General features: G+C 36.7%; 1 long non-coding RNA gene across 1 annotated transcript; it reads left to right on the forward strand.

The window, feature by feature from the left end:
* The first annotated feature begins 956 nt into the window (after window positions 1-956).
* LOC123531209 (uncharacterized) lies at window positions 957-21394 on the forward strand. The gene is made up of 6 exons (XR_008366936.1): window positions 957-1100; window positions 5268-5407; window positions 6312-6405; window positions 17108-17229; window positions 20514-20641; window positions 21091-21394. It is a non-coding gene; the product is annotated as an uncharacterized LOC123531209 (long non-coding RNA).
* The last annotated feature ends 103 nt before the right edge of the window (window positions 21395-21497 follow it).

Genomic DNA, 21497 nt, shown 5'->3' on the forward strand with positions numbered 1-21497 from the left:
CCTTAAAGGGACTGGCCTCCAGAAAAAAAGAAGAAAAAATCTGGAAATAAATGCTCTTTTTCTTAAGAAAGCTTTAAAACTTTATTACTGACAAACTATAATTTTACAGAAACACATGAGAATTTGCTGTTTTTCCTACTTTTTATGATGAAAGTCTCGATTATAAAAATTAATATCTATATTTCGCTACTTTATTGCCGCCACTGTCTGGGTTTGATTCCTGACGCAGTCATCTTTTTTTCTTGATTTGGAACATTTAAAACATTTTAGAAACAAAAACTCATAATTATATATTCTAATATTGTTCATAATATGACCAGACTTCAAGTTCAAAGAAAGGTAAGACAAAAATGTATTGGCTGAAGGTTGGCAGGGGCGGATTCGGAGGGGGTGGGGGTGCTGATCCCCAAGTGTCTGTGCGTTTTATCAACAATTATAGGACGAAAGCTGGTAAAAAATTATTTATCTGGAAAGATAAAGTATTTCTTGATATGATACAATCGTTTACATACCGCCTTAGCATTGCAACAAGTTGTTTATAATTATTTAGAAATCTTAATTGTTATTTCATTTTTACCAGATTTGAACTGTAACCCTTAATCTCTAGAAAAACGGAGGTCCGTACCTCTAGAAAACCCCAAACAGGTTTGTCTAGATGTACGGGTCCGTACCCTAGACACTTCCAAAACAATTGGTGGTCTCTAACCTAAATCTGTATTAGACCTTCCTGCATAAATTAAGTCATCCAACGTTATTTTCAGCAGAATTTATTTGAGGGACTACGGTAATTTACAATATACATTTGAAGTTCTTTCTGAAAAAAAAAAGGTGATTTGATGTATACTACACTAAAACACAACAAAAACATTTAGTCAATTTGTCACATGATAGGTTCAGAATTAATTCGCTCAAAGTTACTTCCCTTAGATTGAACTTTGCCATTTGTAAGGAAAAAAACAACGTGGATTTTCAATTTTTATCAGTTTTGTATGGTACCAGTTAAAAAGAACAGTGAATGACCAATATGGTTAAATGCTTGATGACAAGTCATTTTACTATCCGACCAGTTCAGTGCAGAGGATGAAATTGTTGACGATATGGTAATAATTTTTCAACCGAGTCGGAGATAAAAAAAAACAAACTACTGGTACTGATGATAAACCCGAACAGAAAATGAGGTTTTTTACCTGTAACTTTTTTATTTCTCAAATTTGTAATCAATGGTTGGTATCAAAATAAAGCTTAACATTTGCTGATAACCTTGCATAATTCAAATTTATATTTAGTTAGCAAACTCACACGAAGTGAGGCCCTGAAAGGGGTTAGTAAAATGGGGACTGTAAGCAGGTTGACTGATGATAAATTCGAACACTTTGTCATCTACAAAATTTTCTTCGTAGTATTTTATTGAAACTTTCCCCAAAAAGCTGCAACAGTCATTTCTGATCAAGTAATGAAAAGTTACCCAATGTCAGGCCTTCAAGTGGCGACAGTGAGCATGCGCAAAAAAACGCCCTCTTCCCCAGTAATTTTGGATAAATATTTTTTATACAGATCAATGTAAGTCATTTATTTATACAGAATATTTACCAATTTTGTTTTTATTTACACCAGTTGGTGTTGTAAATGGAAACTATTAGATGGTGTGTTCAATTTTATAAATAACCGATTGCAATAAAATATTTCCAAGGTGGTCGACTTTATCATCTGTCCGGGTTTATCATCAGTACCAGTACATCTGTTTTGACGCTCATGAGCCTGATGAGGTTGACGCACATTTTTTATTTTGCTGTCAAATAGTTACCAGTGACCTTTTGTGATGCTAAATTACAATAGTTTGCAAAGCAGGCAGTCTTACAAAGGGAAACAACTCGGCTAGAAAGTTAGCTACAGCTTTTTGAATTTTTTGTTGTGCCTAGCTCCAAAAGTATTTGACATAGAGTCACAAAACTTTACATGAATGTTGGTCAGTATGAGTAGTTGTGCACCTGGGGTGTCGCGTCTGGATTCATTTAGTTATGTAGGAGTTATGGCCCCTGACTTAGTAAAAAATTGGTCATTTTAATGTTGTGTCGCACGTAGCTCCAAAAGTATTTGACCTAGTCACCAAAGTTTACAGGAATGTTTGTCAGCATGTGCAGTTGTGCACCTGGGGTTTCATGTCCAGATTCATTCAGTCATGTAGGAGTTATGGCCCCTGATTTATTTTGTTTTTGAAGTTTTTTCATTACACAAGACCAGACTTCTTGGCCAGATTTACTCAAAAAAAAAAAAGTTTGTGAAACATGTTTGTTAAAATGTACTTGACCTAGAATCATAAAACATTTAGAAGATTGTTGTGCTCCCCCACCCCCCTTTTGAGTGGTGGGGCATATAAATTTGCTCTTGTCCGTGCGTCCGTCCGAAGTTCATGACGCGCCTAGCTCAAAAAATATTTGATATAAATTGATGAAACCTTGCAGGAGTCTTTATCATTATATGAACTTGCGCACCTTCTCTTTTTCGTCTGGGTTCGCCTCCTAATTTTAGAGTAATGGCCCCTGAAATAGTCAAAAATGCACATTTTCACCTTGTGACATGCCTAGCTCAGAAAGTATTTGATATAGATTCATGAAACCATGCACGATTCTTAATCATGATATGAACTTGCACATCTTCTATTTTTCATCTGGCTCTGTCCCCTATTTCTAGAGTCATGGCCCCTGAAATAGTAAAAAATGCACATTTTCACCTTGTGACAGACATAGCTCAAAAAGTATTTGATATAAATTGTTGAAACCTTGCATGAGTCTTAATCATGATATGAATTTAAGCACCTTCTATTTTTCGTCTGGCTCCGCCCCCTATTTTTAGCTCACATGTCACAAAGTGACAGTGTGAGCTTTTGTGATCGCGCAGCGTCCGTCGTCCTGCGTCCGTGCGTAAACTTTTGCTTGTGACCTCTCTAGAGGTCACATTTTTCATGGGATCTTTATGAAAGTTGGTCAGAATGTTCATCTTGATGATATCTAGGTCAAGTTCGAAACTGGGTCACGTGCGGTCAAAAACTAGGTCAGTAGGTCTAAAAATAGAAAAACCTTGTGATCTCTCTAGAGGCCACATTTTTCACAAGATCTTCATGAAAATTAGTCAGAATGTTCATCTTGATGATATCTAGGTCAAGTTCGAAACTGGGTCACGTGACATCAAAAACTAGGTCAGTAGGTCAAATAATGAAAAAACCTTGTGACCTCTCTAGAGGCCATATTTTTCATGGGATCTGTATGAAAGTTGGTGTGAATGTTCATCTTGATGATATCTAGGTCAAGTTCGAAACTGGGTCAGCTGCGGTCAAAAACTAGGTCATTAGGTCTAAAAATAGAAAAACCTTGTGACCTCTCTAGAGGTCATACTTTTGAATGGATCTTCATGAAAATTGGTCAGAATGTTCACCTTGATGATATCTAGGTCAAGTTTGAAACTGGGTCACGTGCCATCAATAACTAGGTCAGTAGGTCAAATAATAAAAAAACCTTGTGACCTCTCTAGAAGCCATATTTTTCATGGGAACTGTATGAAGGTTGGTCTGAATGTTCATCTTGATGATATCTAGGCCAAGTTCGAAACTGGGTCAACTGTGATTAAAAACTAGGTCAGTAGGTCTAAAAATAGAAAAACCTTGTGACCTCTCTAGAGGCCATATTTTTCACAAGATCTTCATGAAAATTGGTCAGAATGTTCACCTTGATGATATCTAGGTCAAGTTTGAAACTGGGTCATGTGCCGTCAAAAACTAGGTCAGTAGGTCAAATAATAGAAAAACCTTGTGACCTCTCTAGAGGCCATATTTTTCATGGGATCTGTATGAAAGTTGGTCTGAATGTTCATCTTGATGGTATCTAGATCAATTTCGAATCTGGGTCAGCTGCGGTCAAAAACTAGGTCATTAGGTCTTAAAATAGAAAAACCTTATGACCTCTCTAGAGGCCATACTTTTGAATGGATCTTCATGAAAATTGGTCAGAATGTTCATCTTGATGATATCTAGGTCAAGTTTGAAACTGGGTCACGTGCCATCAATAACTAGGTCAATAGGTCAAATAATGAAAAAACCTTGTGACCTCTCTAGAGGCCATATTTTTCATGGGATCTGTATGAAAGTTGGTCTGAATGTTCATCTTGATGATATCTAGGTCAGGTTCAAAACTGGGTCACATGAGCTCAAAAACTGGGTCACTATGTCAAATAATAGAAAAAAAACGACGTCATACTCAGTTCAAAACTGGGTCATGTTGGGACAGGTGAGCGATTCAGGACCATCATGGTCCTCTTGTTAGAGTTAAGGCCCCTGAAATAGTAAAAAAATGCACATTTTCACCTTGTGACACGCCTAGCTCAAAAAGTATTGGATATAAATTGATGAAACCTTGCATGAGTCTTTATCATGATATGAACTTGCCCTGCTCCTAGTTTTCATCTTGGTCCGCCTCCTATTTCCAGAGTTATGGCCCCTGAAATAGTCAAAAAATGCATATTTTCACCTAATTATGTGCCTCACTCAGAAAGTATTTAATGTAAATTCATGAAACCTTGCTTGAGTCTTTATCATAATGTGACCTTGCACACTTGGCATTCTTCTTGAGAATTTTAGCGTTTATTACAGAGTTATAGCCCTTGAAATAGCCAGAATAATGGATTTTTTGTTTGTGATGCTCATAGCTCAAAAAGGATATGTTATAGAATAATGAATCCTTTTCATAATTTTTTTAGGCTATACCCCATTAAGACTGCAAACATTTAAATTATTTCCCCTTATTTGTGACAAATGTACCAGTCGGGGGCACACCCTGTGTCCTACAGACGCATTCTAGTTTTATAGCCTGTGAAGTGTTCTCTTTAGGATTTTACTCAGCTAGGCCAAAGTTATGGCTAACTAAGTGAAAAATACACATAAGGTTCTTAAAAGTTTGTGTTGCAAACATCTTAGAAATTGTTTAACCTGAGTCATAAAACCATGTTACAGTGGCAGGAGTGGGGGCACCTGTGTCCTATAGACACACATCTAGTTTCTTTTTATTGTGTCCATTTTTTAGTCTTGTTAATAATACGTTATTCCTAATATTGGGACAATTTAAAAGCACATGCATCGGGGAGCATCATTCAGTTTTACCAGTTCCTTGTTAAGAGATGGGGTTATATAATCAGAGTTGAAATTCAATATTTACATTGTAACCTTAATTTCTATCTGTTATAATGTATATCACCTAGTGTAAACTTTGCCTTTGCAGTGTTTTTCCATCGCAAAGAGGTATTCGTGTACCCAGACAATGACAACAAACATGAAGTTGGTGAAGGTCTCGATAAGAAAGCTGAGATCACTTTGAACTGTGTTTGGCCAAGAGATAAATCTGTTTGAACTCTGGTTAAGGTATTGAATTTTTTTGCAGATTAAATTTTCTGTATAGCAGATTGTTATAAGAGCTGAAATTTGAATTATGTGCTCCATTGCTGTTACTTCAAGCCTCTTTGGAAATATGAGAGTGTCACTAGCTAGCTCTACATCTTTGCCTAACACTCGTGGGTGGAGATGTTTTGGTCTTGTCCCCTGCTTGTAAATCTGTAGAGAAATGTTAGTAGGTTTTTAAGAGGCATTGTAAGAAGTGCTGCAATATTTATCTGTGACTGCTCAGTTTTATACAAGTATAGCATATTTGAATCTCCTTTCATTTTTATCTTGTTAATATAGAACACGAAATGTCCCCTTTGATATATTCAATAACTCTGCACATTGAACAGAAATTATTTGGTCACTGTGCATTGGATGTTTGATGTACTGACCGCAAACAATAATTATGGGTCATTTTTGAGCTCTGTATCAAAATCTTAGACCAAAGCAGTCTCTAATTATTTGGCAAGAAAAAGTCATTGTGACCTTGACCTACTGATCTCAAAAAAGGGTTCATCTGCTGGTCATGGTCCACCTCCATATTAAGTTTTGTGATCCTAGGCTTAAGCATTCTCAAGTTGTTATCCAGAAAGGGTTTCATTGTTCTAGGTCACTGTTACCTTCACCTTTCACCTTCTGATCTCAAAGTAAATAGGGGTCAACTGCTGGTCATGATCAACCATCCTATTTAGCATTCGCATGTTATTGGCCAGGAACTCTTTAACTGTTCTAGGTCACTGTGACCTTGACCTTTGACCTACTGATATCAGAATCAATAGGGGTCATCTGCTGGTCATGACCAACCTCCCTTTTTAGCTTTCATGATCCTAGGGTGGAGGGGACATAAAAATACTGTAATGTAAATCTTACTATTGATATTTTACAGAGTCCTGAGAAGTTGAAGGCAATGAGATGACAAGACAAGATAAGAAGAGATTTTTCTTAAAGTCAGTGCCATGTTTATTAACTACAGACCTGAGGTATATTGCTGTACTATTTTGAAGATGTGTTTATTAGTCCCCTCCTAGTTGAAAACCAGTTTCGGGGACTACAGGAATTTGCTTTTCCATCATTCCGTTATTCCTTCCATCCATCGGTCCGTCTATGTGAAATTTCTTGTCCAGTCCATAACTCTTGTCATCCATGAAGGGATTTTAATAGCAATTGGCACAAATGTTCCCCATGATGAGACATGTCATGCACAAAACCCAGACCCCTAGCTCAAAAGTCAAGGTCACAATTGGGAGTTAAAGGTCAACAGAGCTTTTTTCCTGTCTGGTCCATAACTCTGCCGTCCAAGAAGGGGTTTTAATATTACTTAGCACAAATGTACCTCATAATAAGAGGATGTGTCTTGCACCACTTTGAGACCCCTAGCTCAAATGTCACACTTGGCAGTCAGATGTAAACATGGCATGATGCCATGAACTTGTCCGGTCCATAACTCTGTCATTTATAAAGGGATTTTAATATCGCTTGGCACAAATGTTCCCCATGATGAAATGACGTGTCATGCGCAAAACCCGGACCCCTGGCTCAAAAGTCAAGGTCACAATTGGGAGTCAAAGGTCAACAGGGCTTTTTTCTATTCTGGTCCAGGGGTCACTTGATTTTACATAGGAAAATCTTCAAAAATTTTCTATAAAAAAACCAGAAGCCCTAGGACTTAGATATTTTACATGTAGCATTGCCTAGTAGACTTCTACAAAATTTGTTCAAATCATGACCCCTGGGGTCAAATTTACCCCGCCTCATGGGGTTACTTGATTGTACATAGAAAAATCTTCAAAATTTTCTAAGAATAGACCAGAAGGCCTAGAGCTTTATTTGACCTGTAGCATTGCCTAGTGGATCTCTACAAAATTTGTTCAAATCTTGACCCCACCAGGGTCAAGTTGACCCAGCCCCAGGGGTTACTTGATTGTGCATAGGGAAATCTTCATAAATTTGCTGAAAATAAATCAGAAGGCCTAGATCTTAGATATTTAATATGTAACATTGACTGGTAGACTTCTATAAACTTTGTTCAAATCATGATCATGATGGTAAAATTGGCCCCGCCCCAGGGGTTACTTGATTGTACATTGGAAAATCTTCCAAAAAATTTCTAAAAATCATCAGTTTGACATTTGAAACATGTAGCTCATGTTACTCAGGTGAGTGTTCCAGGGTCATCATGACCCTCTTGTTTAAGATACAGCCTTTAAATGTGAATGACATATAGTTTTGCACACAAATCTTAAAACTGACTTTCAGTGACCATGAATGTGACCTATTGACCTACTTTCTTAATATTTTAGCATCAGTTTGTCATTTGAAACATGTAGCTCATGTTACTCAGATGAGTGATCCAGGGTCATAATGACCCTCTTACTAGTATTATAATTAGAGCATATTGTTACTTCTTCATTACTGGCCATAGTGAAAAATCAACACTACTTTTCTGTGATACAACATGCATGTTACATCTAATTTTAGGTGTATTTTGTCCTCTACCTGGAAAGAGTTTTGTGTGGACTTCTAATAGAATTTTTTTAATCCCCCACCACAAATGGTGGGGTTATAGGAATGGTCTCCATCTGTCCGTCCTTCCATAGGTCCTTCTGTCTGTCCGTCTAACACTTTCATGTCCACTCTATATCACTTAAACCCCTTGAAGGATTTTCATGAAACTTTGGTTAAATGATCACTTCATCAAGACGATGTGCAGAACTCATGAGTCAGCCATGCCGACTAAAGGTCAAGGTCACAACTTGGGGTTAAAGGTTTAAGGCTTCCATTGTGTGTCCGCTATGTATCTCCTAAACATCTTGAAGGATTTTCATGAAACTTGGGTTAAATGATGACTTCATCAAAACGATATGCAGAACTCATGAGTCAGCCATGTTGGCTCAAGGTCAAGGTCACAACTCAAGGACAAAGGTTTGAGCCTTCCATTTGGTGTTGCTCTGCATCTCTCAATCCTCTTGAAGGATTCATATGGAACTTGGGTCAAATGATCAGCTCAAAGTAAAGGTCACAACTCAACTTCAAGGTCAAAGGTTTGAGCCTTCCATTTCGTGTCTGCTCTGTATCTCTTAATCCTCTTGAAGGATTCATATACAACCTGGTTTAAATTATCACCTCACCAAGAAGATGTGCAGAACTCATGAGTCAGCTATGCCGGCTTAAGGTCAAGGTCACAGGGGTTTGAGCCTTCCATTTTGTGTCCACTCTGTATCTCCTAAACCCCTTAAAGAAGTTTCATTAAACTTGGGTCAAATGATCACCTCATCAAGAACTCATGATTCAGGTATGTCAACTCAAGGTTAAGGTCACAACTCAAGGTCAAATGTTTGAGCTCTGTATCTCCTAAACCCCTTGAAGGATTTTCATGAAACTTGGGTCAAATGATCGCCTGATCAAGTTGATGTGCAGGATTTATGTGTCAGTCATGTCAGTTCAAGGTCAAGGTCACAGCTCAAGGTCAAAGGTTTACCCTTTCACTATCCATAACAGTGACAGGGGATTTAGCTGTCTTTCAGACTGCCCTGTTTTGTTTTTTATGCCCCCGGCATCTACTGATCTGGAAGGCATATAGTGATTGTCCTGTCTGTCCATTCGTCTGTCCATACAAGGTTAACTAAATGTGACTGTTTCATCTAGCATCAATACACCTAACTAGAATGACTTGTTACTAATGCAGATGTAACCTGTGACCATTCCTCATCTTCAGACTTCACCTAACATCAGTTTGACCTTGACCTTGAACTTGACCTCGTTTCGGACTTAGATTGTTTTGTATCGACAAGGAGATCACAAGGGGCATTAAGCATTTATTTAACGAAGCTTCTTGTTTTTTAGCTCACCAGAGCACGAAGTGCTCAAGGTGAGCTATTGTGACCCGTCTTTGTCCGGCGTCTGGCGTTGACTGGCGGTGTGCGGCGTCCATCAACATTTGCCTTGTGAACACTCAAGAGGCCACATTTGTGACCCAATCTTTATGAAACTTGGTTAGTCTTGATGATCTCTAGGTCAAGTTCGAAACTGGGTCATGTGGGGTCAAAAACTAGGTCAGTAGGTCAGATCAAAGGAAAAGCTGAACACTCTAGAAACCACATTTATGACCCAATCTTTATGAAACTTGGTCAGAATGTAAGTCTTAATGATTTCTAGGTCAAGTTTGAAACTGGGTCATGTAGGGTCAAAACTAGGTCACCTGGTCAAATCAAAGGAAAAGCTTGTGAACACTCTAGAGGCCACATTTTGTGACCCAGTATTTATGAAACTTAGTCAGAAAGTTTGGCTTGATGATTTCTAGGTCAAGTTTGAATCTAGGTCATGTGTGGTCAAAAACTAGGTTAGTAGGTCAAATCAAAGGAAAAGCTTGTGAACACTTTAGAGGTCACATTTGTGACTCAGTCTTTATGAAACTGGGTCAGAATGTTTATCCTAATAATTTCTAGGTAAAGGTTGAATCTGGGTCATGTGGGGTCAAAAACTAGGTCACTTGGCCAGATCAAAGGAAAATTTTTTCAACACTTTAATTTAAGTTTGAAACTCATGAGAATTAGTCAGAATGTTTGATTTGATAATCTTTAGGTAAAGTTCAAATCTGGGTCAGGTAGGGTCAAAAACTAGGTCGCTAGGCCAGATCAAAGGAAAATCTTTTCAACACCACAATTTAAGTTTGAAACTCATGAAAATTAGTCAGAATGTTTGTTTTGATAATCTATAGGTCAAGTTCAAATCTGGTTCAGGTAGGGTCAAAAACTAGGTCACCGGTCAGATCAAAGGAAAAGCTTGTGAACACACTTCAACAGGCCACAGTTGTAACTAAATCTTTATGAAATTTAGTCAGAATGTTTGTCTTGATAATATTTAGGTCAAGTTCAACCCATGGTCATGTGGGGTCAAAAACTAGGTCAGTAGGCCAGATCAACTCTGATGAGCGATACATAGGGCTATCATGGCCCTCTTGTTTAGGATTAATTTCACTTTGTTTTTACTATAAATGACTTTTTAGCTCACGAGAGCACAAAGTGCTCAAGGTGACTTATTGTGACTGGTCACTGTCCAGCGCATGTCAGCGTATGTCATGCGTTGTGTGTAGTCCGTCAACATTTGTCTTGTGAACACTCTAGAGGCCACATTTGTGACCCAATCTTTATGAATCTTGGTCAGAATGTTAGTCTTGATGATCTCTAGGTCAAGTTCGAAACTGGGACATGTGGGGTCAGAAACTAGGTCAGTAGGCCAGATCAAAGGAAAAACTTGTGAACACTTTAGAGGCCACAATTTTGACTCAGTATGAAACTTGGTCAGAATGTTTGTCTTGATAATTTCCAGGTCAAGTTTGAAACTGGGTCATGTGGTGTTAAATACAAGGTCACAATGCCAGATCAGAGGAAAATCTTTACAGCACTCCAGAGACCACAATTCAAGTTTAACCTCATGAGAATTAATCAGAATGTTTGTCTTGGTAACCTATAGGTCATAGTCGAATCTGGGTCATGTGGGGTCACAAACTAGGTCACCCGGTCAGATCAAAGGAAAATCTTGTGAACACTAGAGGTCACAGTTGTGACCCAATCTTTATAAAACTTGGCCAGAATGTTTATCTTGATGATTTCTAGGTCATGTTTGAAACTGGGTCATATGAGGTCAAAACCTAGGTCAGTAGGCCAGATCAAAGGAAAAGCTTGTGAACATTCAAGAGGCCACAGTTGTGACTCAATCTTTATGAAATATGGTCAGAATGATAGTCTTGATGATCTGAGGTCAAGTTCGAAACTGGGTCATATGAGGATCAAAAACTAGGTCAGTAGGCCAAATCAAAGGAAAAGCTTGTGAATACTCTAGAGGCAACAGTTGTGACACAATCTTCATGAAATTTTATCAGAAAGTTTGTCTTGATGAGCTCTGTCAAGTTTGAAACTGGGTCTTGTAGGGTCAAAAAGTAGGTCAGTAGGCCAGATCAAAGGAAAAGCTTGTGAACACTCTAGAGGCCACAGTTGTGACCCAATATTTATGAAACTTTGTCAGAATGTTTGTCTTGATGATTTCTAGGTCAGATTTGAAACTGGGTCATGAGGGGTCAAAACTAGGTCAGCAGGTCAGATCAAAGGAAAAGCTTGCGAACACTCTAAGAGACCACAATTATGACTCAGTCTTTATGAAACTTGGTCAGAATGTTTGTCTTGATGATCTCTAGGTCTAGTTTTTGGGCGCAATGCCCCCAGATTTAACAAACCGTCTTTCAATTTTCTTGTTAAGCTTATGACCAAACTGACAACACACAGAAAACAAGTTCCAAAATATTTACCAAACATAACTTTCATATTGCATTTTGCAATTATATTTTCGATCCAGATATGATGAAATAGATCTACACATTTTATATCAACAACAGTATGTGAAGAAAACTAAACTGCATGATTATAAATATAAATTATAATAGATCTTCTTAAGCGTAAGAATAATAAAGACGCTTGATTTGATCACATGATCGATTCTGAAACCGACACTTGTTTTGATCATGTGACCTATTCTGAAATCCAATAACTAGTTTCAATACGCTCAAAAAAATGTGTTCATGATTCTGCGTGAAAATAGCAACTACTAAGGAATTGCAACGCACTGATAAGCCGATAGATTATTGATTTTTTCATCACCGTGCCTCGACACTGTTGTGGATGTGTATTATGGAGAAACTTTTATCAGTTTGCGGCGATCAGTACCGTCGTTTATCAGTAGGCGAATCTATAAATATGCGGCAACAACCTATAGATCCCGATTCGTAATCTGTTAAAATATCTTTTCTGTGCAGGTGTTTTTTCTAGGAACATATTATTTCAGAAAATACAGTGCTGAAATGAAATACTTTTCGCATGTCTAAGAAAATATTTTCAAGAAATATGTTATTTATAAAATTAATACTATATAAAAGATAATAATAATAAAAATAAAATAAAAAACAGTGTTTTACTTGAAATAGAATAGGTAGAAAAAATTTATTACTTATTCGTCAGTTTGAATTTATGACTTATTTGGTTGTGGGGTGGGGAGGGGGGCGATTAATTTGACAGTTTGATTTTTTGTAATTATTATCTAATCTAATAATCGTCAGTAGATTTTTTCCTTCATTGTTCGAATTCGTAAAATCAACTATGAACAGATAACTTCTGTTTTACACCAACTATTAAGGACATTTTAAAGCTTAAAGACATTTTTATGTACATGGCCGGACCGTCCTTATTCGTGATTGTTTATTATGTATAATTATATATTTTGATCTCGAAATCAGCTGTAAATCGTTAATCAAAATGTCTTGTCCACAGAAGTTGCATAAAAATGAATTGAATTTCAAATACCGTATTTACCCTAAGTCTTGGGACACCCTAAATCTTGGGACACCCTTAAAATCTGGAAAAATAATTATTTTTCTTGTCCCTAATTTTTCGGACATGTATTTTCTCAGCATATTTTTCGTCCCTAAGTGTTGGGACTATGGTTGTTACTGATTCATGATGTAAGTCAAATACCGTTATTATACATTGTATGGTTTTTGTATCGATCAAAATGTCAAATAATTATAAGAACCAAAGATTACTTTTTTAACATTTTCGTGTCGTGTTTTTACTTGATATTCTTTTGACAGTAAAGTGTTTTTTTACCATACCAGTTAAGTGTTGTATATTTTTTTTTACTGCAGCCAGGAAGTCCGTTTTCCGTTAGTTAGTTATTTTTATTTACCACTGACTGGAATTTACCCGCAAATCGTACAGCTATCAAAACGCCATGCCGGTAATTTTCCATTCCACGAGCATGTGCGACCTATCGTAATGTCTAACTTACAACGCCGTTACTTTTGTTTAACACGCGTCACACATTCATTTTTTGATTTTATCGCTTCAGATTTTCAACGTAGATTGAGAAGTAATATAATTTGATTTCTATAACGATTTTAAAAAGGTATCGACAGAAATGTAGGCAAAATTCTATAAAAACGGTCGAATTTTCATAAAATTACTTGCAAAATTTCAAAGAGCGCGATCCTAAATACTTATTTCTTTCTAAAAGTAAATAAATGATGCGAACTATAGGCATAAAATTCAGACTTTTGACCACAAAGTGCAAAAAACAGAATAGAAAAATCTTAAATAATGAAAAAGCGGCAGCAATTTAAAAATATGAAGTAAAACGATTTTTGGCAAACAGATTTCTGTTACGTGACCTCGTGAACGTAAATAGAAAATCGGGACGCGGTTTAAAGAAACAAAAACAATGATGTTGTTGCGTTTTTTTTAATAAGTTTTGAATGAATCTTTGTGCATGTACATGTATTTTTTGACACGACACTTTATAATAAGATATTCTTCTCAAACCGTTTTGAAATTTCCTTGAGGGCAAATAGGTCACAGAGGTAAGATATCCGCTATTATAGTTTGACACGTTTACCTGTCAGTTTATACGGGATATTGCACATTCCTTTAACAAATTAAAAAGAAGGTTTTTTCATTGATTTTCACAACACTAGATCTACTTCTCAGCTCTTTAAAGAACTGAGGCGGTACGATCAAACAGTGATGTACAACTTGGCGCGAAAACATGACGTAATGCCATGAAAATCTCGGGGAAACTATACCGCTTTGATCTCCACTTCTAATGTCATGATACCGACACACTTTTAGCTCTTTGAGGGGGTGTTAATTGATGATGAAAACAAGGCCAATTACTTTGTTTATCAACAGAATAATTACCGATAATCGTTAAACGTTTATTTTTTCGCTTTCAACACGGGTGGGTGGGGGATGTTACCCGATGACCGAGAATTTGTCCATATTTTTGGGACACTTTTCAAAATAATTATTTTTCGGGAAATAAGTCTTGGGACAGTGAAAAAAATAATTATTTTATGCTGTCCCAAGACTTAGGGTAAATACGGTAGTTACTAAAATTTAATACACAATTGCACGGTGCATATCCATATCGGCGGACTCTCTGCGAAATATGCTTTATCGGCGGTTTCTTGCGTCGGCACCGGCGATTCTTTGCTATAAACAGGTTGGCAGTTATAAAAAGTCAGATAAACACACCAGATTAATTAAGCTAGATAGTCATTAGCCTAGAGCCTCTCTGTGCGCAATGCAGAGAGCCTGCCTGTGATTAAAAAAAAACAAAAAAAAAACAAAAAACAAAAAAACTGGTATGCAGAGAGACCGCCGGTGCCACGACAAAACCGAAAGTAAGTGGTTTTGAAAAATTCCATCTACGTTTCGGCCTATTTATCTTTATTATTTGGAAGAATATTGATAAATGAATGCAAATAGTGCGCTTGATATGTATGATATGATATTGATATCAAAGCAAAAACTGGTTAAAGACTGTGGAAAAAGTCGGGCTAGTGTTCCATGTCAGTACACCATCAACAAATTTCATCGAGTTGCGAGCAAAATCGCTGATAATTAAGAAGTAAACGTATAAATATAGAACAGAGAATCTTATGTTATTTTTGAGCAGCATACCTATGATGGCAGCTCGCCTCCCATACCAACATGGGCACTGTTTATAGCAAAGAATAGCCGGTGCCGACGCAAAGAAACCGCCGATATAGCAGATTTCGCAAAGAGTGCATCGATATGGATATGTACTGTGAATTGGAGAGAGCATCCTGAATATACATGTCATCTAGGGAAGGTTTGAATCCATGGAGATGTTGTCAAAATGTATGGCATCAGAATCTTGCGGGCATGCAGTAATTTCAGTTGGAACCACTACGCCACCGCAAATCAGGAGAGATATTTTTTTTTTACTTTTTCCTGAAATCCGACCTCACTATAGGGCCAATAGAAACGCGTTTATTCTGGAAAAGTACAGCATTTCCCAAACTGAACATGTGCCCGATTCTTTAGTCTAAAGATCAGAACATTATGTATATGACGTGTTTAACATAATTATAATGTTCGGGAAATCCTTGAAAAAGGACCGAAGAAAACATTCATTCCCAGACTTTTATTTTAAAAAAAAAGCCATATACGCTGATCAAACTGGTATTTATCTGCAGGACAATTATCGTTTAACGTAATAAGTGCGCTAAATACTGTTATAATTGCGCGTACATAAACGTATTTCATAATTTTTCAGACCGAGTAATTTTTGCTATGGGAGGTAATCCACCACTCCGCGATGATAACTTGCCGCAGGTGTCCGTTATATTTTGGCCTCATTTTCTTGGTAATTAGACCTGCAGATATACATTTATGTTACCAGTTTAATGTATTTCATCTATCTGAGGGTGCAAATGGTTTCTGATGGTGATATTCGAAGGCAGAACCACCAGAAACCATGTTCTTTTTCCACGGGCGTTTCGTATCCTTATTTACTCGAACCTAACTGTATACGCCAGTTCGGTAGGTTCATTGATATGACGAATCACGGTTTTTAATGTATTTCTTATATCATGATATTGATAGTTTGGAATACAGGTGTACATTAAATAACCTAAAATTGAAACAGACAATGTTATTTTGATCAACAAACATAACAAACAATATGAATAATAATAACATCATATATCATGTATGTTTTTAAGAAAACAGTTACTGAAGTTTAGCAATAGTTGGAATGGAAAAAAGGTAGATCTATAAAAATATTTTTTTTACATGTGTGTGTTAGTTAACTAATGACGACTCCTTATTAAAATGATGCTTATTTGTAACAAAAACATTCCTGACTTTTTTAATTGATAAGTATTTTACACATTAGAAAACATAGCCTAGATTTTTTCAATGTCAGTTCAAGGAAATCCTGTTCCTTTAAACTTTCACATATTGGAATATTTTGACTTTCTTTCCAAACTTTCATAAAGTGTTACAAAGTTTGCCTGTTTCTGTTAGACTGTCAAGAACACATGATGTCAGGACATAGAATGCAGACAGAAGTATTGAAGAAATTGAAATACATTGTATAGCTTTATCTTTTTCATTTTATCAAATCCGGCAATGAAAGGTTTTTGTTTGTCAATGAACAACTGCTATTGAACAAGACTAGATTTTTTATCTTTACCTTTTGAACAAAATGTAGAAGTGTATTGAACACAAAGTTAATAAATTTTATTGTTGTGCACTGTTAAAGTTGTGACCACTCCATTTCTTGCCACATACAAATGCATTACATAATGCCTGCATGTACTTCCCTGACATGAATGGGTTACATCAAGTGTTGAAACTGCAAAGCATTGCCCCCATCAGTCCTCTCAGTACTTTGATTATCTTGGTCATTTTGGGTCTAAAACTAGATCACATGGTCAAATCAAAGAAAAAGTTTGTGAACATTTTAATGGCAACAGTTGTGACTCAATCTATATGAAACTTGATCAGAATGTTTGTCTTGATGATCTTTAGGTTAAATTCAAAACTGGGTCATTTGGGGTCAAAATCTAGGTCAGTAGGCCAGATAAACTCTGGTGAGCGATATGGGGCCATCATGGTCCTCTTGTTTATAATTGACCACCAAAAAATCCATATGAAAACAACTGTAGGTTTTTAAATACGCAAATTTTGATCCAAGTGTTTTGTTTGTAAGTACTGCATAAATATTGAACTGGTAGATGTACATATGAATTAGTAATAAACAGGTTTCTAGAGTGTTTAAGAATCTCTTTATATTACAATATTAAGAACTGATATTTGCTCTTTACAGGTGAAACATTTCTCAAAGTGTGGTCTAGTTGATGACTCGGATGAGGAAGATATACTGGACACCAGAACAGGACAAGACAAGAAACGTTTGCATCTGGCACAGCAGCAACAGATGGCGGACAGGTTAGTAGCTAGTGACTGTTGATAGAGGAAAATACTTTTGGAAACTGGGAAGAATTTTCTTGTGAATCTAAGGGAAATACTGGTGGACTCATCCATTGGACTGAATTTCTTCTCATGGGGGTAAATGTCATGGTATAGGACTTGAATATTAAAATGGGGAGTAAGTGTGTAGGCGGCCGGGTAGCTCAGTTGGTAGAGCATCGGAACAGTATTCTGAGGCCCCGGTTTGGCTGCACATTTTTCTCACCCAGTGACATTTGACGCTTAACATGAGACCATGATGGCATTAAACTGGTTAGTCTCCGATTCCTGTAATTGCTTATGTATAAAGTACCCACTGAAATTCGAGGACAAAATTAAAAAAAATGGTGGGGAAATATGTCACAGTATAGGACTTGGAAATTATAACGGGGAGAGTGTGTGTAGGCGGAAGTGTAGCTCAGCTGGTAGAGCATTGGTATTCTGAGGCCCCGGGCTCTAGTCCTGGTCCAGCTGCACATTTTTCTTACCCTGGACTAGTTACTATTTGTCAAGATAAAGATAGGGCTTCTTAACTACATGAATTGGGCAAATTTCAGCAAATCAGTCATACAAAATTGTGCAGATTAATATGAAGGCAATGCATGTATTTTATAGAAACTTTTGCTGCAGTGAGGGAGAATGTAAAAAATGGTGTATTAAAGGATAAACACTCACATTTTAGAATAGGTAAATCTTATTGTACCCCCCGACAACAAAGTTGTAAGGGGGGGTATACTGGTTTCAGGTTGTCTGTCTGTCTGTCTGTCTGTCTGTCCGTAGATGCAATCTTGTGCGCACCATCTCTCCTTATCCCCTTGACAGAATTTAATGAAACTTCACACAAGTGATCAGTACCAACAGTAGTTGTGCATGGGGCATGTTAGGTTCTTTTAGAAAAAAATTTGCAGAGTTATGGGACTTTGTTTTTTTGTTACTATACTATATACATAGACACAATCTTGTGCGCACCATCTCTCCTCATCCCCTTAACACAATTTAATGAAACTTCACACAAGTGATCAGTAACAACAGTAGTTGTGCATGGGGCATGTTAGGTTCTTTCAGCGACAAAAATTGCAGAGTTATGGGACTTCGTTTCTTGTTAACATACTATGTACATACAGTCTGCATATGCAATCTTGTGCGTGCCTAATCTACCAAACCCTTGCACACAATTTAATGAAACTTCACACAAGTGATCAGTACCAACCCTAGTTGTGCATGGTGCATGTTACATTCTTTTAGCATAGTTATGGGACTTTGTTTTTTGTTACTATACTGTATACATACAGTCTATATACATACAGTCCACATAATTATGCAATCTTGTGTGCATCAAATTGCAATGTACTGTGTCAGTGCATGCGGGGGGTACATTCATCACCTTTAGTGATAGCTCTAGTTTTGAGCAGATTTAGTGCTTTTCTTTGAAGACATAATAATACATAACAATATACAGTGAAAGAATTCTTCATCATAAATAATCAAATCTAAAGGTCTCTCAATGGGGAACCACTGAATTGGTAGTTAAATAAGTGGTACTGTAAGAACAAAAAGGAAAAATTTTAAAAATCTTCTTGTCCAAAACCACAAGGTGTAAAGCCTTGATATTAAGCTTGTGGCATCATCTCATGGTCCTCTATGAAGATTGTTCAAATTGTGCCCCTGGGGTGAAAAGAGGCTACGCCCTGGGAGTCACAAGTTTTACATAGACATATAGGAAAAACGTTTAAAAATCTTCTTATCTAAAATCACACAACCTAGGCCTTTGATATTTGGTATGTAGCATTGCCTTTTGGTCCTTTACCAAAATTTTTCAAATTTTGACCCTGGGGTAAAAAGAGGCCCTGTCCCGGGGGTCACAAGTTTTACATAGACTTATATAAGAAAAAACTTTAAAAATCTTCCTGTCTCAAACCACAGGACCTAGGCCTTTGATACTTGGTACGTAGCATTGCCTTTTGGTCCCCTACTAAAATTTTTCAAATTATGACCCTGGGGTAAAAAGAGGCCCTGCTCCGGGAGTCTCAAGTTTAACATCGACTTACATATAGGAAAAAACTTTAAAAATTTTCTTGCCTGAAACTGCAAGGCCTATGCTTTTGATATTTGGTTTATTGCATTGCCTTGTGGTCCTCTACCAAATATGTTCAAATTATGCCCCTGGGGTGAAAAGAGGCCCTGCCCTGGGGGTCCCAAATTTAACATAGACATATAGGGGAAAAAAACTTTTTTGTCTAAAGTTCAAAGCCTAGGCCTTTGATATTTGGTGTGTAGCATTGCCTAGTGGATCTGTAACAAGATTGTTCAAGTTATGCCCCTGGGGTGAAAAGAAGCCCCACCCTGGGGTCACTTGTTATATGAGTTATATAGGAATAAATACTTAAAAAGTTATCAGATCGTATTTCCTAGACTGTTTAATTATAAATACCTGATGACCCAAAGAGATAAGGGGTCACTTGACTGTGACCTAGACCTATTGACCTACTTTCTTGTTTTTAAGATACAGCCTTGAAATTTTGATGACATGTACAGTTTTGCACACTGGTCTTAAAACTGACTATTAGTGACCACGAATGTGACCTACTGACCTACTTCCTAATATTTTAGCATCAGTTTGCCATTTTAAACATGTGGCTCATATTACTCAGTTGAGCGATTCAGGGTCATCATGACCCTCTTGTTGTCTTTTTAATATAAATTTTGGTAGGGCAACTACTGTAAATGAGTTTTGAAAATAAACAATAGCATATAAGAGAGTTACAAATTGTGTTTATAGTGTTAAGTACCAAAGAAAGACATTCAGCTTGTAGACTGCATTACTATCTTTTATAATTTTCAAAAAAGTCAGCTTTTTTTAATTAGGTAGGCAGTTAGTACTGCTGTTGCTGCTGCTCCTGAAATATCTGATAAACATTTTTTTAATAAGAAACAGCCAATTGTATTTATATCAATTAGATTTAAAAATGTTGATGTTGAAGATAAAAGCACTATTAAGATGGTCTGTGTAAGCTGTATATGGATTTATTTATCCATATCTAGGCCTATTCTCACCTTGCTAAATATGCACAAGTGTTTTGAATTGCCGCTGACTTTGTTTGAAATTAGCAAAAATAAAACATTGTTGATAAAACATTCTTTACAGTATTGTGGGGAAAGCTCTAATTGAAAACCCAGCAAACAGAGTTGTCCAGTATTGTATGTTGTGAAAACTTGTACCAGTCAGAAATCAGGCTAAAGATTTCATTGTTCTCTATCCACAGAGGGGGAGAAGCCTACAAACACTGGAGGTCAGAAACACAGTACAAAACACGCAGAAACCAGCTGGAATGTGCACCTACAGAAAATCAACATTTCCGACCATATACAGTCTGCAGATAAAACTATCATAGTAAGTTGCCACTTGTTATTTCAACTCTCTAGTTTATTTTTGAAAAGGAACTCTAATTTTGGTGTCTGTTTATACATAAAAAATGTTTTTGTCATTTTGTCTGTCTGAACAAACTATGTAGTACATAGTACTTTTCTGAAACTGGTAGTTTGACTTATGTACAATGATTTTCTGTGGCATTTTACCAGTATGAAAGGTTGATATGTTCCATAGTTATGATTGAAAGAGCATCAGTTGTATTGATGTAGATATGGCTGTTATATATATTCTTGTATTTGATATAAAACTTTCTTTGTTGTTGATAGTTCTTTATGGCATCCAGATAGCATGCAATGCAAGATAAACTCTTTTGGTAATCTCTTATGGTAAGAAATGAATAATAGATGCCGATTTTGGCACTTGTTCTATAAGTAGCCATTATTCTGTCATAACTGAATTAATTTATGCAGCAAAATCATCGTGAGATGTTAGAGATCCAGTTGGTGCATTCGAGAAGCACAAGGGAAGGTAACTGCCCTGTATTTACACCATCAGTGGGTGTGGAGGCACTGCATCAATACAGATGAACTCGAAATATTAGGTAAGATAATTGTCGGAATCATTAATTTAGTTCTATATACAATAAAATCTGTTAGAAGATCCTTTCGAAGCACAGAACACAACCAAGCAAAACAACAGCAGTCTTGGTTTGACTGACTCTGTTCATAAGAGGTAATGAAATGTGCAACAGCTCATACATGTCTCTGAAACCCATCTACATGTATATGGTCATTGACAATAAGTGATTTCTGAAAACAAATGAATTGGAAAGACAGGAAGAGAATGTATTGACTATTAAAACAGGTTTTATAGTTAT

This window comes from Mercenaria mercenaria, chromosome 14 (assembly GCF_021730395.1).
Source record: "Mercenaria mercenaria strain notata chromosome 14, MADL_Memer_1, whole genome shotgun sequence".
Lineage (NCBI taxonomy): Eukaryota > Metazoa > Mollusca > Bivalvia > Venerida > Veneridae > Mercenaria > Mercenaria mercenaria.